Source organism: Choloepus didactylus, chromosome 14, assembly GCF_015220235.1.
Source record: "Choloepus didactylus isolate mChoDid1 chromosome 14, mChoDid1.pri, whole genome shotgun sequence".
NCBI classification, from domain to species: Eukaryota; Metazoa; Chordata; class Mammalia; order Pilosa; family Megalonychidae; genus Choloepus; species Choloepus didactylus.
Genome location: NC_051320.1, coordinates 92,669,438 through 92,687,440, shown reverse-complemented (window position 1 = coordinate 92,687,440; position 18,003 = coordinate 92,669,438). Strand labels below are relative to the sequence as shown.

The 18,003-nt window shown below is 37.4% G+C and overlaps 1 pseudogene; it reads right to left on the bottom strand.

Annotated features, from left to right (window-relative positions):
* Positions 1-8,420: 8,420 nt before the first annotated feature.
* On the bottom strand, positions 8,421-10,081 carry LOC119508912 (annotated as a pseudogene).
* Positions 10,082-18,003: the final 7,922 nt, after the last annotated feature.

Genomic DNA, 18,003 nt, shown 5'->3' with positions numbered 1-18,003 from the left:
CAAAAGATATGAAAAGACAGTTCTCTGAAGAGGAAATACAAATGGCCAAGAAACACATGAAAAAATGTTCAGCTTCACTAGCTATTAGAGAGATGCAAATTAAGACCACAATGAGATACCATCTAACACCGGTTAGAATGGCTGCCATTAAACAAACGGGAAACTACAAATGCTGGAGGGGATGTGGAGAAATTGGAACTCTTATTCACTGTTGGTGGGACTGTATAATGGTTCAGCCACTCTGGAAGTCAGTCTGGCAGTTCCTTAGAAAACTAGATATAGAGTTACCATTCGACCCAGCGATTGCACTTCTCGGTATATACCCGGAAGATCGGAAAGCAGTGACACGAACAGATATCTGCACGCCAATGTTCATAGCAGCATTATTCACAATTGCCAAAAGATGGAAACAACCCAAATGTCCTTCAACAGATGAGTGGATAAATAAAATGTGGTATATACACACGATGGAATACTACGCGGCAGTAAGAAGGAACGATCTCGTGAAACATATGACAACATGGATGAACCTTGAAGACATAATGCTAAGCGAAATAAGCCAGGCACAAAAAGAGAAATATATGCTACCACTAATGTGAACTTTGAAAAATATAAAACAAATGGCTTATAATGTAGAATGTAGGGGAACTAGCAATAGAGAGCAATTAAGGAAGGGGGAACAATAATCCAAGAAGAACAGGTAAGCTATTTAACGTTCTGGGGATGCCCAGGAATGACTATGGTCTGTTAATTTCTGATGGATATAGTAGGAGCAAGTTCACAGAAATGTTGCTCTATTAGGTAACTTTCTTGGGGTAAAGTAGGAACATGTTGGAAGTTAAGCAGTTATCTTAGGTTAGTTGTCTTTTTCTTACTCCCTTGTTATGGTCTCTTTAAAATGTTCTTTTATTGTATGTTTGTTTTCTTTTTAACTTTTTTTTCATACAGTTGATTTAAAAAAAAAGGGAAAGTTAAAAAAAAAAAAAAAAAAAAAAAACACAACAGGAGAAAAATCTATGTGCTCTTGGCCCTTGGAGTAAGTTTATAGTTAAAATGCCAAAAGCGTGATCTGTGAAAGAAAACACTGATAAGAGGACCTCATTAAAACAAAACTTCTAAGACACTTGTAAAGAGAAGCCACACAAGAGGACAGAGTATTTTCAAAACACGTATCCAATAAACGATGATATCAAAAATCTAGAAATAGTACTGAAAGTTCAACAATTGGGAAATACTCCAGTTTTTTTAATAAATGAGAAAAAGATCTGAACAGACAGCTCACCAAAGAAGATATGCCATTGATAAATAAGCACATGAAAAGATGCTGAACATCATCTGTCATTGAGAAACAATGAGATACCACTGCATACCTATTAGAACGACTAAGATACAAAAACCTGACAATGCCAGATGCTGACACAGATGTGGGGCAAGAGGAATTTTCATTTGTTGTTGGTGGGGATGAAAAACAGTACAAACATTTTGGAAGGCAGTTTGTCAGTTTCTTGCAAGGCTAAACATATTACAATATGATCCATCGATTCTATTTCTACATACTCATTCCACTGAATTGAAAACATATCCATACCAAAACCTGTGTCTGAACATAACAGCTTTTTTCATAATTGTCCCAAACTGGAAGCAACCAATATGTCCTTCAAAAGGTAACAGGATGAGGAGACTGTGGTACATCCATACTGTGGAATACTATTTTGTTATAGAATGAAACCAGATAACAAAACATGAAAATATGTGAATCAACCTTAAATGCATACAACAGGTTTAATAAGTCGGTCTGAAGAGGCTACATGGTGGATGATTCCAATTATATGACATTTTAGGGACATTTACCAGAGATGGTAAATAGTTCAGTGATCAACAGTAAAAATGTAACTTCAATGTGGAGAAACTGGACAAACTATTCCAGCCAGCTGAGCAATGTTAATATCAACAAGTCCTGCTGGAAAGAGCACCCTTGATATGATGTGACGGGTGTGGCACTTCATCTTCATGGTCTTCCTCAAAACCCATAACCCCTGCCTCATCACGAGAAAGTCATTTGACAAACCAAAGTTGAAGACGCATTGTAAAATACCCGAGCAGTACTCCTCTAAACTGCCAAGGTCATAAAGAAATAGTAAAATCTGAGAAACTGTCTACAGGAACTTAAGGAGACGCGGCAATTAAATGTTATATGGTATCCCGGATGGCATCACGGAACAGGAAAAGGGTTTTTGATAAAAACTGAGGAAATCTAAATAAATTATAGACTTCAGTTAATAATGTATCAATTTTGGTTCATGGGTTATGACAGCTATACCTTTTGTAAGATGTTAGCAGTAGGGGAAATGGTATGGATTAATATAGGAACCTGCTGTGCTACCTTCACAATTTTTTGTAAATCTAAAACTTCCTAAATTGAAAATATTATTTAAAAATTAAATTATGTGAACCTAGAATTAAATAAATTATATTAATTTAAAATTAATTAATTTTAAAAAGTGAAAAAAATCTGTTTGATTGTTTAAGCATGGATCTATTCCTGGACCATGTCTTTTGTTATCACTGATTTTTTTGTCTATGTTTATGCCAGCATAACAATATCTCAAACAGTATGGATTTATGTAAATAGATTCATCCAATCTACTACCGTATTCTTTTTCAATTCATATATATTTTATAATCAGCTTCCCAGTTTCTTCAAAAGAATCTGACAGGATTTTATTTGGGATTGCATTGAATCCATTAACCAATATGGGAAAAAAATTACATCTAAATAGCATTGAGTCTTCAATCAATGTACATGGTATATATTTTTCCATTTATTTCTCCACTTAGTTAGGTATTCTATAATTATTTTCTGCAATTTTGTTTGTTTTACAATATAGTGGCCTTGCAGATATCTTTATCAAACATCCTCCTAAATATTTTAGGTTTTTTAAGTGTTATTTAATTTAGTGCACATTTTATTTTTCTGTTATCTAATTGTTTTGGTGCTAGTCTATATAAATATAATTAGATCTTGTATATTGAACGTGAATCTTGAGACCTTGCTAGATTTACTTTTATATAGTAGCTATTTTTATAGTTCAGTTTTATTTTTCTACATACACAGTCACGTATTCTGCATATAAAAACAATTTTACTTTTATTTTCCCCAAATTTTATGTCTTTTATTCCTTTTCCCTGTTTTATTTAACTGGCTAGTCTGACCTTCGTAATGTAGAATAGATACTGTGAGATCACCTATCTTCCCCTAATTCCAGATCTTAGGAGGAGATTGTATAGTCTTTCATCATTAAATATGAAGTTTTTCATATCTTTTTGTAGATGTTCTCCATCAGATTAAAGAAATACTATTCTAGTCCCACTTTGACTCAGAGACGCCATTGTGTCTTCTTTACAAATTTATTTTTTGATCATTATTAAATGTCCCTTTTTCCCTAGTACTACTAGTACTTGTCTTTAGGCTATTTTTTCTGATATTAATATAGCCACCCCAGGTTTCTCTTGCTTACTATTTGACAAATGTAACTTGTTCCTTTGTTTCACATTCAATCTTTCTCTGTCTTTATGTTTAAAGTACAGTGCTTGTAAAATTCACACTTCCCCTTGAACCATTTATTTTGAAAATATGTGCTTTTTATTGGAGTGTTTAGTGAGTGTATATCTAATATATTGATAAGGCTGATTTTAATTCTATTTTCCAGCTATTAAGTTTCTGTGATGGTTCGAATCTGTTATATGCCCCATAAAAAGCCATGTTCTTTAATGCAGTCTTGCGGGGCCAGACCTATTGTGGGTGAGACCTTTTGATTACCTTATTTCCATGGAGGTGTGGACCCCGCCCATTCAAGGTGGGTCTTGATTAGTTTACTGGAGTCCTTAAGAGACCTCAGGTGCCGACACAGACCCAGACACTCGGAGATGCAGACGGAAGGACATTTGGAGATGCTAAGCTGAGAGATGAAGCCCAGAGTTTGCCCTGGAGAAGCTAAAAGAGGACCCACAGACTCTTAGAGAGAAATGCCCCAGGAGAACCAAGCAGAGAGCTGAAAGAAGCTAAGAGGGACAGAAGCCCAGAGACATTTTGGAGAAAGCCATTTTGAAACACAACCCAGGAGCAAAGGACCAGCAGACACCAGCCACATGCCTTCCTAGCGGACAGACATGTTCTGGACACCATCGGCCTTTCTTCAGTGAAGGTATCCTCTTGTTGATGCCTTAGTTTGGACACTTCTATGACCTTAGAGCTATAAATTTGTAACCTAATAAATCCTCTTTATAAAAGCCAATCCATTTCTGGTATTTTGCATTCTGGCAGCTATAGCGAAACAGAACAGTTTCTATTTATGTCAAGTCATTATCACCATCTTCTTCTCTTCTTCCTCCTCTTTCTTCCCCTTCTTTCTCTTTCTCCTCTTACTCCTCATCCTCCTACTTCTTCAGTATTTGCTTTTAATGATTATTCAGTGATCTCCTTCATCAATACTAAAGTTTTGAAGATGTAAGCCTTTGAAAATGTAAGCCTATCATGAAGCAATCTGAAAATTGTGAGGATGATGATTTTAATGATTGTGAGGGTGATGATTTTCAATGTATCAATAAATTGCTCTCCTTGCCTATTCAGACCTTATCACAGGGATGATAATTACGATAGAGGAAAACATAGGTGTTTATCACATACTTTGTGTAGAGGGCAAACAATATCGCATTGCATGAATTTCAGAAATACAATGCAAATGTTACCTACACTCTGAACACTTTCCTGAGCAAACACCTCTTTTGCTAATTGTTAGTTGCTCCCTCTTTTGAATTTCAAAATACCTTAATAATAATAGTAATAGTAGCTAATGAATATTAAGGTCTTAGTTAGTACCAGAAATGTAATATTCATGACAGGTGTGCCAATTTGGTGTACTATGTCCCCCCAAATGCTATTATCTTTGATGCAATCTTGTGGGGGCAGGCTTATTAGTGTTGATTAGATTGGAATTATTTGATTGAGTGTTTCCATGGAGCTATGACCCACCCAACTGTGGTGATGACTTTGATTGGACAATTTCCACAGAGGTGTTGCCCTACCCATTCAGGGTGGGTCTGAATTAAATCACTGGAGCCAAATAAATGAACTGATAGAAGGATCTCAGAGCAAATGAGAGTGACATTTTGGAGGAGCTGCAGCCCTCAGAGACATTTTGGAGAACGAAACCCAGGAGCAAGCAGATGCCTAGAGAGGAATGTCAAAGGAGAAAGCCATTTTGCAACCAGAACTCCAGAGCAGATGCCAGCCATATGCTTTCTCAGCTGACAGAGGTTTCCTGGACACAATTGGCCATCCTCCAGTGAAGGTACCTGATTGTTGATGCCCTTACCTTGGACTCTTTATGGCTTTAAGGCTGTAATTGTGTAACCAAATAAACCCCCTTTATAAAAGCCAATCCATTTCTGATGTTTTGCATAATGGGCAGCATTAGCAAATCAGAACAACAGGTAATGGATAAGCAAGGCTATATCCCCTTTGGTGGTTATAGAAACTAACATTCCAAGAGCATCCAATGCCACTCACCAAATTAATGGTGGAACTACAAGGTAAATTCAGGTTTATTTGCATGAGCTGTTAGCAACTTTGTTAAAGTATATCTCTCTATTGAGAGTAATATATATTTAATTATAATGGCATGTATGTAATTGTAATGAAATTAAAATATTCCCTCTCAGCCTTTATTTTGTGTTACTTAAAAGCAGGTGTACCTTTTATTTATATTTTTAATTAAAGCATCTAATGCAGTTTCTGTTATGTGATGTGTTCAATAATTATTGTAAAAAGCAAAGAATAAATAAATGAATATTGGTGTTCAATAATTTGGCAAGATTATTAGTAAGATAAACAATTGCAATTGGATACATTTCTAATAATCTTTTGATTTAAAAAATAGTTCATGAGTAATAACTTAGAATAAACTTTTAAGGCAGATTTATTAATTAGAAAAATATCTGGACTAAGTTCCACATTAGATTATATCTTGATATATCATTTGCATTTGCTTCAATATCATATCATTGTGTGTAACAGTATATTGTCCATAGTTGGTGCCCCCAAAATGTTTGTTATTTGAATAAAGACTGTGTCATTAAGACAGAAGAAATATGTGGACATGTTTTAGAGAATTTTAGTGATAAATTTTAATTTGTGTTACACAATAAAATTTGATATGATCACAGATGCCCCCCTCCCCATAAAATTTATAGTTCTCTCCATTTGAAATGTACTCCACTTTCTCTGCCTGTGAATTATGTCCCTACAATTTATAACTATGTTTCAAAATTGTAATGTCTTTCAGGATGGTTTTATTATTGTGTTTTATTGTTATGTTTGTGTTTTCTGGGTATGGCCAATGAAGAGATCACAGCTTTCATGACAGAAGCTCAACAGTTTCTTCCAAAACTGAAGGAGTGTGGAACAGAGCCTGATTTTAGTCAGAAAATAATCATTTTCTTTTGTTTAGATATTTAATCTCATGTATGCCAAGAATGTTTATAGAAATATAAATATTTAGATAGAAAAGAAACCCTAGAGGCCATCACATCTGGCCACTGTGCTCAGTTTGCTTACCCATTCTCTATAAAATTATTTCAACTCTTTTACAGGGTCTTCAGATCTCCTTTCTCCTAAGATGCAACTATCAGTCTCAATAAAATTTCATGTCAAAAACAGAGCCAGACAGAGAATTTATCTCATCTTTCCAGCACCAAATATCTAAATTTTCCTGTATCATTATCCCAACCTTCTCCCTTTCTGATGCAATGGAAAAGGTTACTATCCTCAAAGTTAAAGTCATTTTTCTCTTGTGTGCTCTGGAAGCCATTCCCTTTGAAATTATCAAGAATCTATTGCTATAATTTGTCTTATATATTGTTCATTTGACCTCCTGCTGTATATTGGATTATTCTTCTTAACCTTGAATATGCTTAAGTAAACAAAGAGGACTACAGTTCCTGTATAGCAAAGAAGCCTATATTAGAAGAGCCATAGAATGCAGAGACAATATTGCTATCACCACCAACAACAACCACAACAACAGCAACAGCAACAAACCATGTTTAGACTTGGGAGGGCCACTTAAAGCAGAAAGAAAACACAATGAATCCAACCACTAATGGAGGATATTAACATTACATGAAGTTTTCACTTAGGGAATTCCCCAGATGATGCATTTTTCTGAGGTGCTAGAAATAAAAAAAAAAAAGTCAAAGAATGAGGAAAAGCAAAATGTCAACAAAAAAATTAAAATACAGAAAACAAATGTAAAAATATCAGTCTTAAACCCAAGTATATCAATAATTACATTAAATGTAAATGGTCAAAACTTTACAATTAACAGGTAGTGATCACCAGCACTCATGATATTCTGTCTATAAGAAGTGTACTTAAAAAATGAAGACTGAGATAAGTTGATCATACAATGGTAAAAAATAACTGCTATGGAAACAGTAAACATAAAATATTGTTATCAAACAAAGAATATTGTAAGACAAGGAATCTTGGCGAATAGAGAGGTATTTTGTAATGATAAAAGGCTCAATGATAAGGGATCCATAAAATCTTAACTATGTATTCACATAATAACAAAGCACTAACATATAAAAATTAAAACTGACAGAATAAAAGAATGAACTATTGAAACTAAGGAAAATTACTTATTTTGATGAATATAGACATACCATATTCATTTGGTATGTCTACCATATTTGGTATGTCTACCATATTCATCATATTTGATGAATATAGACATACCATATTCATCAACTGGAGAGTCAGCATTTTTAGATTTCAATTTTTCTCAATTTGGTCAGTGAGTTCAAATAAATCTCAAACACCAATCCAGCAGGTTTAAGTTTTTGGTAAGAATTGACAGACTGATTCTAAAATTCACATGGGACACAAAAATCTAGACTAGCCAAAGTGATTTTTGAAGAGAAAGAGCAAAGCAGGAAGACATATAGTATCTGATTTCAAGCATTTCAGTAGATCTTAAGTAATCAGGACAGTGTTGTAATGGCATTAAGGATAGAGGAATGCATCAATAGAGCAAAATAGAGATCCAGAAATAGACCTATTCTTTTAGGATCAATTGTTTTTTTAAGGATCAATTTTATTTTAGGATAAATTGTTTTTTTTTCCAACTCTTTAAAGAAAAAAAATGAAACTTTTGTTCTGAATGTAAAATAGAAATCTAAATGCAATTTCCAAACCTCATAAATAATCAAGCCTTTTCCCCCAAACTCAATCTGAATTGCAAAAAAATGCCAGCTGGAACTGACTGTTTCCTTTCCTTCCCCCAGGTGTGGAGTTCAGGAAAGTGGGGTGGTATTAGGGTAGGAAAGGTGGTGGCCTGAGTTGCAAATGGGAAGATTTCCTAAAGAAAATTCACAAATGAGGAGGAAAGCCCTGGAAGCCAGACAAGGTGGTGAGGAGGATCCTGGATGGTGAGGAGGATCCTCTTGGTGTTGTTGGGCAGGCTCAGCCAGGCTCAGCCAGGCTCAGCAACTCTACCCACTGCACAAACTTCGCTTGCCTGGTTCTATCTGGCACATGAATGTCTTTATGTCCACTGACCTTTCCAGCCAGCTTAAATTCACTATCAAAACTCTTTCTCATGAATAAACACTCCAGGAATTTTTTGAGCAGATGCTGGCCAAAGTCATTATCCACTCACCTGCTATAATGCACTGGGGCATCAAGGTCATCAGTGCAGACCACAAGATCTCACCCAGTGAGATGTTCTGCCTTCCTTTTGTTGTACCATTCAGACACATGTCCACTGTGATGAAGGCTGACCATAAGTCAGACTCCTCAAATTTGCATTTTTAACCATCCCATTGGTGCATACCAAAGGTGTTCCTGGGTGATAGTGTGGTACTAGGTCAGAAGGAAACACAAATGTGCATGCTCATTTGGACACCGGCATATTCTTGATACAGGAATGCTGCTGAATATCTTCTACATATTGGTTTTCACTCCTGGTAGTGGCTCAACACAAAGAGGCAACAAGTATGGAACAGATTCACAGGTGCATTGGGATTAATCTCCATGGTAAGAACGAGTCTGAAACAAGCATACAGCAGCAGGGAATGTCGTTTCTTTTCCAGCTGTATCAGCAACCCAGGAACCAGATATACATTCTTCAGCATAACCCACCTGCCTGAATTCACAGCTGGTTATAGTGCCTTATATGCTTTGTTAAAGCCTTATGCCAAGACAATTGTAGCAGAAGTAATTTGCATGTTCTGTTCACCTATAAGATCTTTAACATGTCCACTAGCATCACAACCACGCACTGAACACAATTAGGATAGGAGTATTTGGCTTTACTTCCATATCCACAATGAAGGTCAGGTCTAATGGCTGCTCAGTGATGGACATGAAGGACTCTCCCAAACATGTGGGCCAAAGACCATGACCAAGTGGTGGTCATGTTGGAAAGTCAGGATCAAGAGAGTGGTGGATGGCTTGTCTGATGGTTGTTGTAAGTGTGTCCTATTCCAGAGGTAAGGCAGTCTATTCTGAGGAGTTGCTGTGTAACCAGATGCCAAGTTGTTTATCTGCCTCAACCTTTTCAATCAGATTTTTAAGGGCCAAAAGAGTAAAAGCTGCTGTAGGTAGTGGAAAGGGGAAGACCTTGCTGAGACATCACAACATCTGTCTCTTCAACTTTTCTTGGCACCTCAGTGGCCTCTCTCCTGAGGTTCTCCAGAGAGGTTATAATCATGTCATCACCAAAATACAACCTTTCACCTCATTTAGAGATAGTGTCAGAGCTTTTCCTAGCTAATGAAAAGTTGGCTGAAATTCCCCCTGAAGATTAAGAAGATCACAACACTTGTCATCCACTTAAGGACTTTCTGCTTTTTGTACTTCATTTAGACACTGACTTTGTAAATTACCACAGGTTAAAGTGAAGTTTACGAAAATAACCTGAGTACAGAGGTCCAATGGGAACGGAACAGTTGGATCGCTGGTGGTCAGGACAATGATAAATCGGGGTGACAAATTTTTATCCTTGTCACCAAAGGTCATCACTGCTCTCCTTCCTGTATGTGAAACACCACAGTTAAGTATTGGATTCAAAACTTGATCATATCTTTCCACATTCAGGACAGGAAGTGGGTTACCAAATCTCAGGACACTCTCTAAATTCATTCTGAAGGTGTCATCCAAAAAGCTGGTGCATATGATACTTTGGTCCTTGTACTCATTCATGGTAAGACTTTGGTCTGTCCAGAGGGATCTATGATTAGCAGATACCTGTTAAATTGTTTCAGCATGATTGTGTTTCCTGTGTACAAGTCATCTGCAGATAAGGAGCTGACTTGCCAGCAAAGATGTTTATCAGTATTGAAAAGATATTCAGTCATTTGTAATGTCTGTATTGAACTGGATATTTGCTTGCTGTAAGTGATTGGACCAGGTAGTAAACAAGCCCTGATGCATCTGCTGATCAAAATAACTCACGAAAGCAATGAACACAGCTGACAAGAGACAGTACAGTCCCCAGCAAAGGTGAACATCTGGTTTTTGAAAAGTTTCCTTAATTTTGCTCCATTGTTCATGTTCAGCAGACAAAGTCCTCAGAAGAGCAGTATTCTGGTTTACTTTCACTTTGACAGCAGCTAGGTCTGCTGTGATGGTGTGGACCTCTGATATCAGGACTGTGTATTCCTCCTTGTGGTATGTGATGCTGGCTTTCAGGTCCCAGATCATGTGCTCCAACTCACTGGCTTTCTGCTGGCTGTCCTTGGTGTCATTTTCTAACTTCCACAGCTCATTACACAGGGGCTCCACCCCGTTTAACATGTCTGCCTACTTAAGCTGTGAGATTGTGCATTTCTCCATGGGAACTCAAGCTAAGGAGGCTCAACTTACAATTTCATAATTCTAATTTGGATTGGACATGTAATGTTTCTCATCTTCTCCCTTATGGCATCATTGATCTTTACATTGGTTGGGATGATGTTTTCTCTTATGATGATGGAACAGATCTGCTTCCAGTCCCACCTGTGTTACTTTCCCCACAGCAAACAGATGGACCCCAGGGCCAGCTTCTCTGCAGCAAGTGGGTTGGCCTTAGACTGCACCTCCACCAGGTGCTGCTGCTTGATTGATTTCAGGGCATTCTGGGTCTCAAGGACTGCAGGCTCCACAGTGTCGAGATCTTCTTTGAGGCTCATTTGTTTGTCTTCAGTCACTTCCTGCTGTTTGTGCAGCTGCTCCCGAATTTCTTGACTCAAGACCTTTTTCTTTTTAGCTCCTTGTTGTTCTTTAGCCATCTTTTTCAGCTTATCATTAGTTGGACGATTCTTTACTTCCAGCTCTTTATCTTCAAGTTATGACACAGCCCATCTATCTGTTCGCTTGTTTCTTTTATTTTTTTAAGCCCAACATTCAAGTGTATCTGCTGTTTCTCTAGCTCATTCCTCTTATCATGAAACAGGCTGGCCTAGTGATCAATGAAATCCAAGTAGTGACAAGGGATGATAGCCATCATTCTGCCAAGCATTGACCTGGAGGAGAGTTTGAAGAACAAATACACAGCTATGTAAAATAGCTTCCCAATGTGAGGGCAGCTGTGGTGGTTTATCATACACACCTGGCATAGAATCAGGCGGAACATAGTTTGGCTTCTCCAGGCCCATCTTACTTGTAAGTTCTTCGCCAAGTTGAAATAGTGCTTTGGTGGGCCAGCCAAAATTCAACACACACATTGAAAAATGTCAGTGAAGTAGCTTGCTTGGTCTTTGTGTCCCTTTGAAGATGGATTCATGGTCATAACAAAAGTGTTTTAGTACTTGATTTTTGGCCAAGGTGCTGTATTAGTTTTTCATCACTGTCATAACAAATCACTACAAATGCAGCTGCTTAAAACAATGCCCAAGTAGTTCAGCACAGTTGTGTGGGTCAGAATTCCAGGCACAGCATATTTCCCTTCCAGTTCACTCCAGTCAATGTCAGAATTCAATTCCTTGAGTTGTAGCACTGAAGTACCAGTTTCTTGACACACGAACCCTTTATCTTCAAGCCAAAAGATGCACATCAATTTCCTCTTGTGCTTCAAATAAGTGACTTCCCCTTCAGCCTCAACTTTCTGACTTTCCCATCTGATACCAGCCTAGACACATCTCTGCATTTCAAAGCTCATGTTATTTAGACTAGGCACACCCTGATAATCCAGGCTGATTTCAGCATCTACTGTCAGGGGATTACTAACCTTAATGATGCCCGAAAGGTCTCCTTTGCCATAGTATGAGGCACCCTCCTGGGGGTAACAGCCGGGAACAAAGGTCTTGGTGCCAAAATTCTGCCTACCACAAAGCCAAAGCAATTCACTGGGGAAGAGGCTTTTCAACAAATGAGGCTAGAGCAAATGGATGTGCATAAAAAATACAATGAAACCTTCCTCTTGCACATTTATTCAAAAAAATAATAAGATGTGGATCATAGAACTAAATGTAAAAATTAAAGCAAGAAAGCCATAAAGATTTTAGAAGCATACATCAGCAAATATCTTCATGATGAGAATAGGCAAAGTTTTACTAGGTAAGTCAAATAAAGCATTTGACGTACAAATTTTTAAAAAGATAAATTTACTTAAAAATTAACATATTTTGCTTATGCGAACACATACCATTAATGAAATGAATAGAAAAGCCACAACTGGGGTAAGATATTGACAAAACATTTCTCACAAAATCTTTTATCCAGGAGATATTAAAAATCCTACAACTCAAATACATGCAGATAAGTGTTCCAATTAAATAATGTGCAAAGACAAATGATGTTTACAAAAATAGGTATATTAATGGCCAATAAGCACTTGAGAAGTTACTCAGCATCAGTAGGCATCAGGGAAATGTATATTAAAACCATAATGCTACACCTCTATACGTCCAGTAGAAGGGCAAAACATAAAATAAAATAAAAAAGGAGTGAACAGATGAAAAGAACTAACAATTCCAAAAAGTTCACAAGGCTGTGAAGGAAGTAAAACCCTCATTCAAAGTTGATAAGAATGAAAAATCTTACTACTCTTTTGCAAAAATACTTTATATTTTCATATATATCTATGTTTACATATGTATTCATGTATTAATGTCTATCTGTAGCTGTATCTTTATGAACAATTGATTGAACAATTCCCCTTCTAGGTAATTGCCCAAGATAAATGAAATAGTATATCCATAAAATACCTGTATATGAATGTTCATAGCAGATTTATTCACAATAGCCAAAAAGACTGGGAAAAATCCCTGAGGGTTTATGTTCTCAAGATCTCTGACATTGGCTCCTATCTCTGCAATCACTCTCTGTTTTACCTTCAACAAACCAGGATATAAAGTATATATAACTTTCATTAATCCCCTTAAGAATCGACTCTTGTGACTTTTATCAAAGGGTTGACTCTTTTTTCTAATCCCCAGCTGTTTTTTCTTCTTACTTCTCTCAAAAATTTCCACAGAAGCATCAAATACTTCAAAAACAGAATTTTAAGAGAACAGATTTGTGTTCCTTTAAGACACTACGTTTGTGGCAATTTGTCATAGCGGCCATAGGAAACTAATATAGGAGGCAAAAAACCTTCTCTGCCATGAGGTTAGCAATAGTATTTCTTTCTCTTTAGTAAAATAACTCTGGAGGCAGCATGGAAGATGGATTTGAGAGGCAGGAGTGGAAGTGACAATAAAGAGCTAAGCTGATAAAGTGGTGTATGAATGGAGGGGAAGGAGATGACACAGTAGGTAGTAAGGAGTATAAATCAAAGAACCAAGCCTGTGTAAGATGACTCATATATGGGCTCTGCTGTTCATAGTTTCTACTTTTACCCACCATTGATTTCAGCACATCAGCTTCTAAAACTCAGCCCACATTGTAAAATATTTTCAACAGGAGATTCATTCAAAATGAGAGTGTGAATAGTTCCTAGAGTTTTTCATTGAACTATATTTGTTTTGTGATAGGAAAACTATTTTATTTCTTTTCAACTATGGATGTGCCCAATGAGGAGAAATTGAAATCTCTGTGTGTACACTAAGGACCACCTTAGCTAGTTTTACTGACATATCGTTATGTCAAGTTGGATTTAAAGTCATTCACTGCAAGAATGTCTCATTTAAAACTCAGCTGGAAGAAGTTTTTTGTTCTTTGTCTTCTTCTTTTCCCTATAACATTCCAGGGAGTTTTCTAATTCTACACAGAATTACCCAACGTATAATTCCTACCACCAGGATACTGTGTAATTTGTTTTATTTGCTATAGTATTTTGGTAGTTATAAGACATATTCTGGGTGTAATTTGGGTTCACTCTTCCAGATTGAAGCAAAATGCTATAATGACCACCATAAAAGAGTTTCAGTGGGAAACTCTTTTGTACTTTTGATGGGATGGACAAACATTTCTTCTTTAATGATAAGCTGAAGAGGAGTCTGATTTCATTGAGTAAGATATATCATATACAAAATTACTTTAAAAATGAATGCTAAATGAGATAAAGAAAGATGACATTAAAAACAGAAGAGGGTGAAGGGGCAAGATGGTGGCATAGAGAGGAGTGGAATTTAGTTAATCCCCTGGAACTAATAAACAACCAGGAACAACTGGCAAATAATCTGGAACAACTGCTAGGGGACAACCATGACTGTCCACACATTGTACACCAACCTGGATTTGGTGGAATGGCTAAGATAGCAGCATAAAATCTGTAAGTAAAAGCTGCAGAACTGCGCCAGGAGTCTCCTCCTCCCCTCCATGGCAGGTTGAGCTGCAGGACCTTGCTGTAGGAGAAAGCAGCAGTCCCAGAGCAAGTGAATATAGTTCAGCCCAGCTGCAACTGGGGTTTTAATTAACAAGTGTGGACTGCTGAGTACAAGCTACAAACATAGACAAACCCCTAATGAGCAGACAGAAGCTATTAGAGACGACTGACCTTAAAGAGTCAGAAAGACCAGGGGCTTTCTCTGGCTAACAGGCAAGAGTAGGGGGCTGAGGATTGGCTATGAAGGGGGTCTTTCTTTCCCTTTCTCTCTTTCTCAGTCTTAGTGGTTCAGTGGAGAAAGCCTCAGCCATTTCCCATTCATGGCTCTCTGACCAAGACAGAGGTGGAGATAATAGAAGCACCAATGCAAATGCAAAAGATAACTCCCTAGGGGGTGTATCTTCCCTAAGAGGAACTTAGATCCCAGACCCCAGGGGGAAAACAGCCAAAACAGAAACTGAAGGGGCCACACCTCCTTACACCAGTTGGGAGCGACAGGCTGACAGGCACCACCTGCTGGGCAGGTTAGGAAATGCACAGTGGCCAGAGGCCTCACAGGAAAGCCTGTCATTCTTCTAAGATACACCCTGAATACAACCCCATTCTGAGACATAAACCCATTCTGCTCTGGGAAAGTCTGATTGGGGTAGCCAGGGAAGCCAGATGACTAGACAACAGAAAACTACAAATTACAATAAGAAAAACAAAGATATGGCCCAGTCAAGGGAACAGACTTACACCTCAATTAAGATACAGTTGAAATATTGTTTCACTTTAATGAAACAATCAATTAAAGGTTTTCAAAGAAGTGTGCTAAATCATATCAAAAACCAAATCAATGAGCTCAGGGAAGATGTGGCAAAAGAGATAAAGGATATAAAGAAAACACTAGGTGAACTTAAGTTAGAAATGGAAAGTTTGAAAAAGCTACTGGCAGAATCTATGGAAATAAAAGGCATAACACAAGAGATGAAAAACACAATGGAGACATACAACAGCAGATTTCAAGAGGCAGAAGAAAATACTCAGAAACTGAAGAACAAGAGAACTGAAATCCTGCACACAAAAGAGCAGATAGGGACAAGAGTGGAAAGATGTGAGCAATGTCTTGGGGGGTTGGATGACAACATGGAGCACACGAAAGTACATGTCATGGGTGTCCTGGAGGGAGAGGAGAGAGGAAAAGGGGCAGAGACAATAATAGAGGAAATAATCAATGAAAATTTCCCATCTCTTATGAAAGATATAAAATTACAGATCCAAGAAGTGCAGTGTACCCCAAACAGAATAGATATGAATAGACCTAAACCAAGACACTTAATAATCAGATTATCAAATGTCAAAGACAAAGAGAGAATCCTGAAAGCAGCAAGGGAAAAGCAATCCATCACATACAAAGGAAGCTTGATAAGACTATATGTGGATTTCTCAATAGAAACCATGTAGGCAAGAAGGAAGTTGTTCTAGTTTGCTAATGCTGTCAGAATGCAAAACACCAGAAATGGATCGGCTTTTATAAAGGAAGTTTATTTTGTTACAAAGTTACAGTCTTAAGGCCATAAAGTGTCCAAGGTAAGTCATCAACAACCGAGTACCTTCACTGGAAGATGGCCAATGGCGTCTGCTCCAGGGTTCTGGTTTCAAAATGGCTTTCTCCCAGGACGTTCCTCTCTAGGCCACAGTTCCTCAAAAATGTCACTCTTAGTTGCTCTTGGGGCATTTGTCCTCTCTTAGCTTCTCTGGAGCAAGAGTCTGCTTTCAATGGCTGTCTTAAAACTCTCTCTTATCTGCAGCTCCTCTCTCAGCTTCTGTGCATTCTTCAAAGTGTCCCTCTTGGCTGTAGCAAGCTTGCTCCTTCTGTCTGAGCTTATATAGTGCTCCAGTAAACTAATCAAGGACCACACTGAATGGGCAGGGCCACACCGTCATGGAAATTATCCAGTGAAAGATCTCACCTACAGTTGAGTGATCACATATCCACAGAAACATCCAATCAAAAGTCTTCAACCCAATCAACAGCAATATGTTTCCTGCCCACACAAGACTGCAGCAAAGATAATGGCATTTTGGGGGACATAATACATCCAAACCAGCAGAGAAATGTTGTGATATATTTAAGATACTGAAAGAGAAAAACTGCCAAACAAGAATCCTATATCCAGCAAAACTGTCCTTCATATATAAGGGAGAGTTTAATAACCTCTCTGACAGACAATGAGAGAGTTTGTGAATAAGGTGCCTGCTCTGCAGCAAATACTAAAGGGAGCACTACAGGCTGATAGGAAAAGTCAAGAGTGAGAGGTTTGGAACACAATTTTGGGTAATGGTAGCGCAATAATGTAAGTACACTGAACAAAGATGACTCTCAGTATAGTTGAAAGAGGACGATTAGGAGCATGTGGGACATCAGAAGGAAAAGGAAAGATAAAGATGGGACTGTATAACTCTGAAACTTAGAGTGCTCAACAAATATGATAAAAGGTACAACTATGTTTTTACATGAGGGAGAACAAATGAATGCCAACCTTGCAAGATGTTAAAAATGGGGTGGCATTGGGTGAAAAATACAATCAGTGCAACTTAGGAACTATAGTCAACAGAAACATGGTATTATGCTTCCTTTAATGTAACTAAGGCAATATAGCAAAGATAAATGCCTTTAGGAGGGGAACATAAGGGAGAGGTTTGGGGCTCTTGGCATTGGTGATGTTGTCTGACCCTTTTATTGTACTTTAGTTTAATTCTATCTTTCATTTTGTTGCTTTTTAGCTGCCACTTTCTTTTCTTTCTTTTTCTTTTTCTTTTTCGTCTCTACCTTTTTGACTCTTCTTCCTTCTTTGTGGAAGAAATGGAGATGTCCTTATATAGATAATGGTGATGGTGGTAAATGCATAAAAATATGATTATACAGAGAACCATCAATTCTTTACTTATCACTGAATATATGGTGGGTGAACAAAACCATCTTAAAAAAAAAGAAAGCGGTTGATGAAGAAAACTTGAGGACACTATATTGACTAAAATAAGTCAGACACATAAGGGCAAATATTGTATGGTCTCACTGAAATGAACTAATTATAATATATAAACTCATAGACATGAAATGTAAGTTACCAGGATATAGAACTAGGCTAAAGAATGGGGAGCGGTTGCTTATTATGAGCAGAATGTTTAACTAGATTGAACTTAAGTG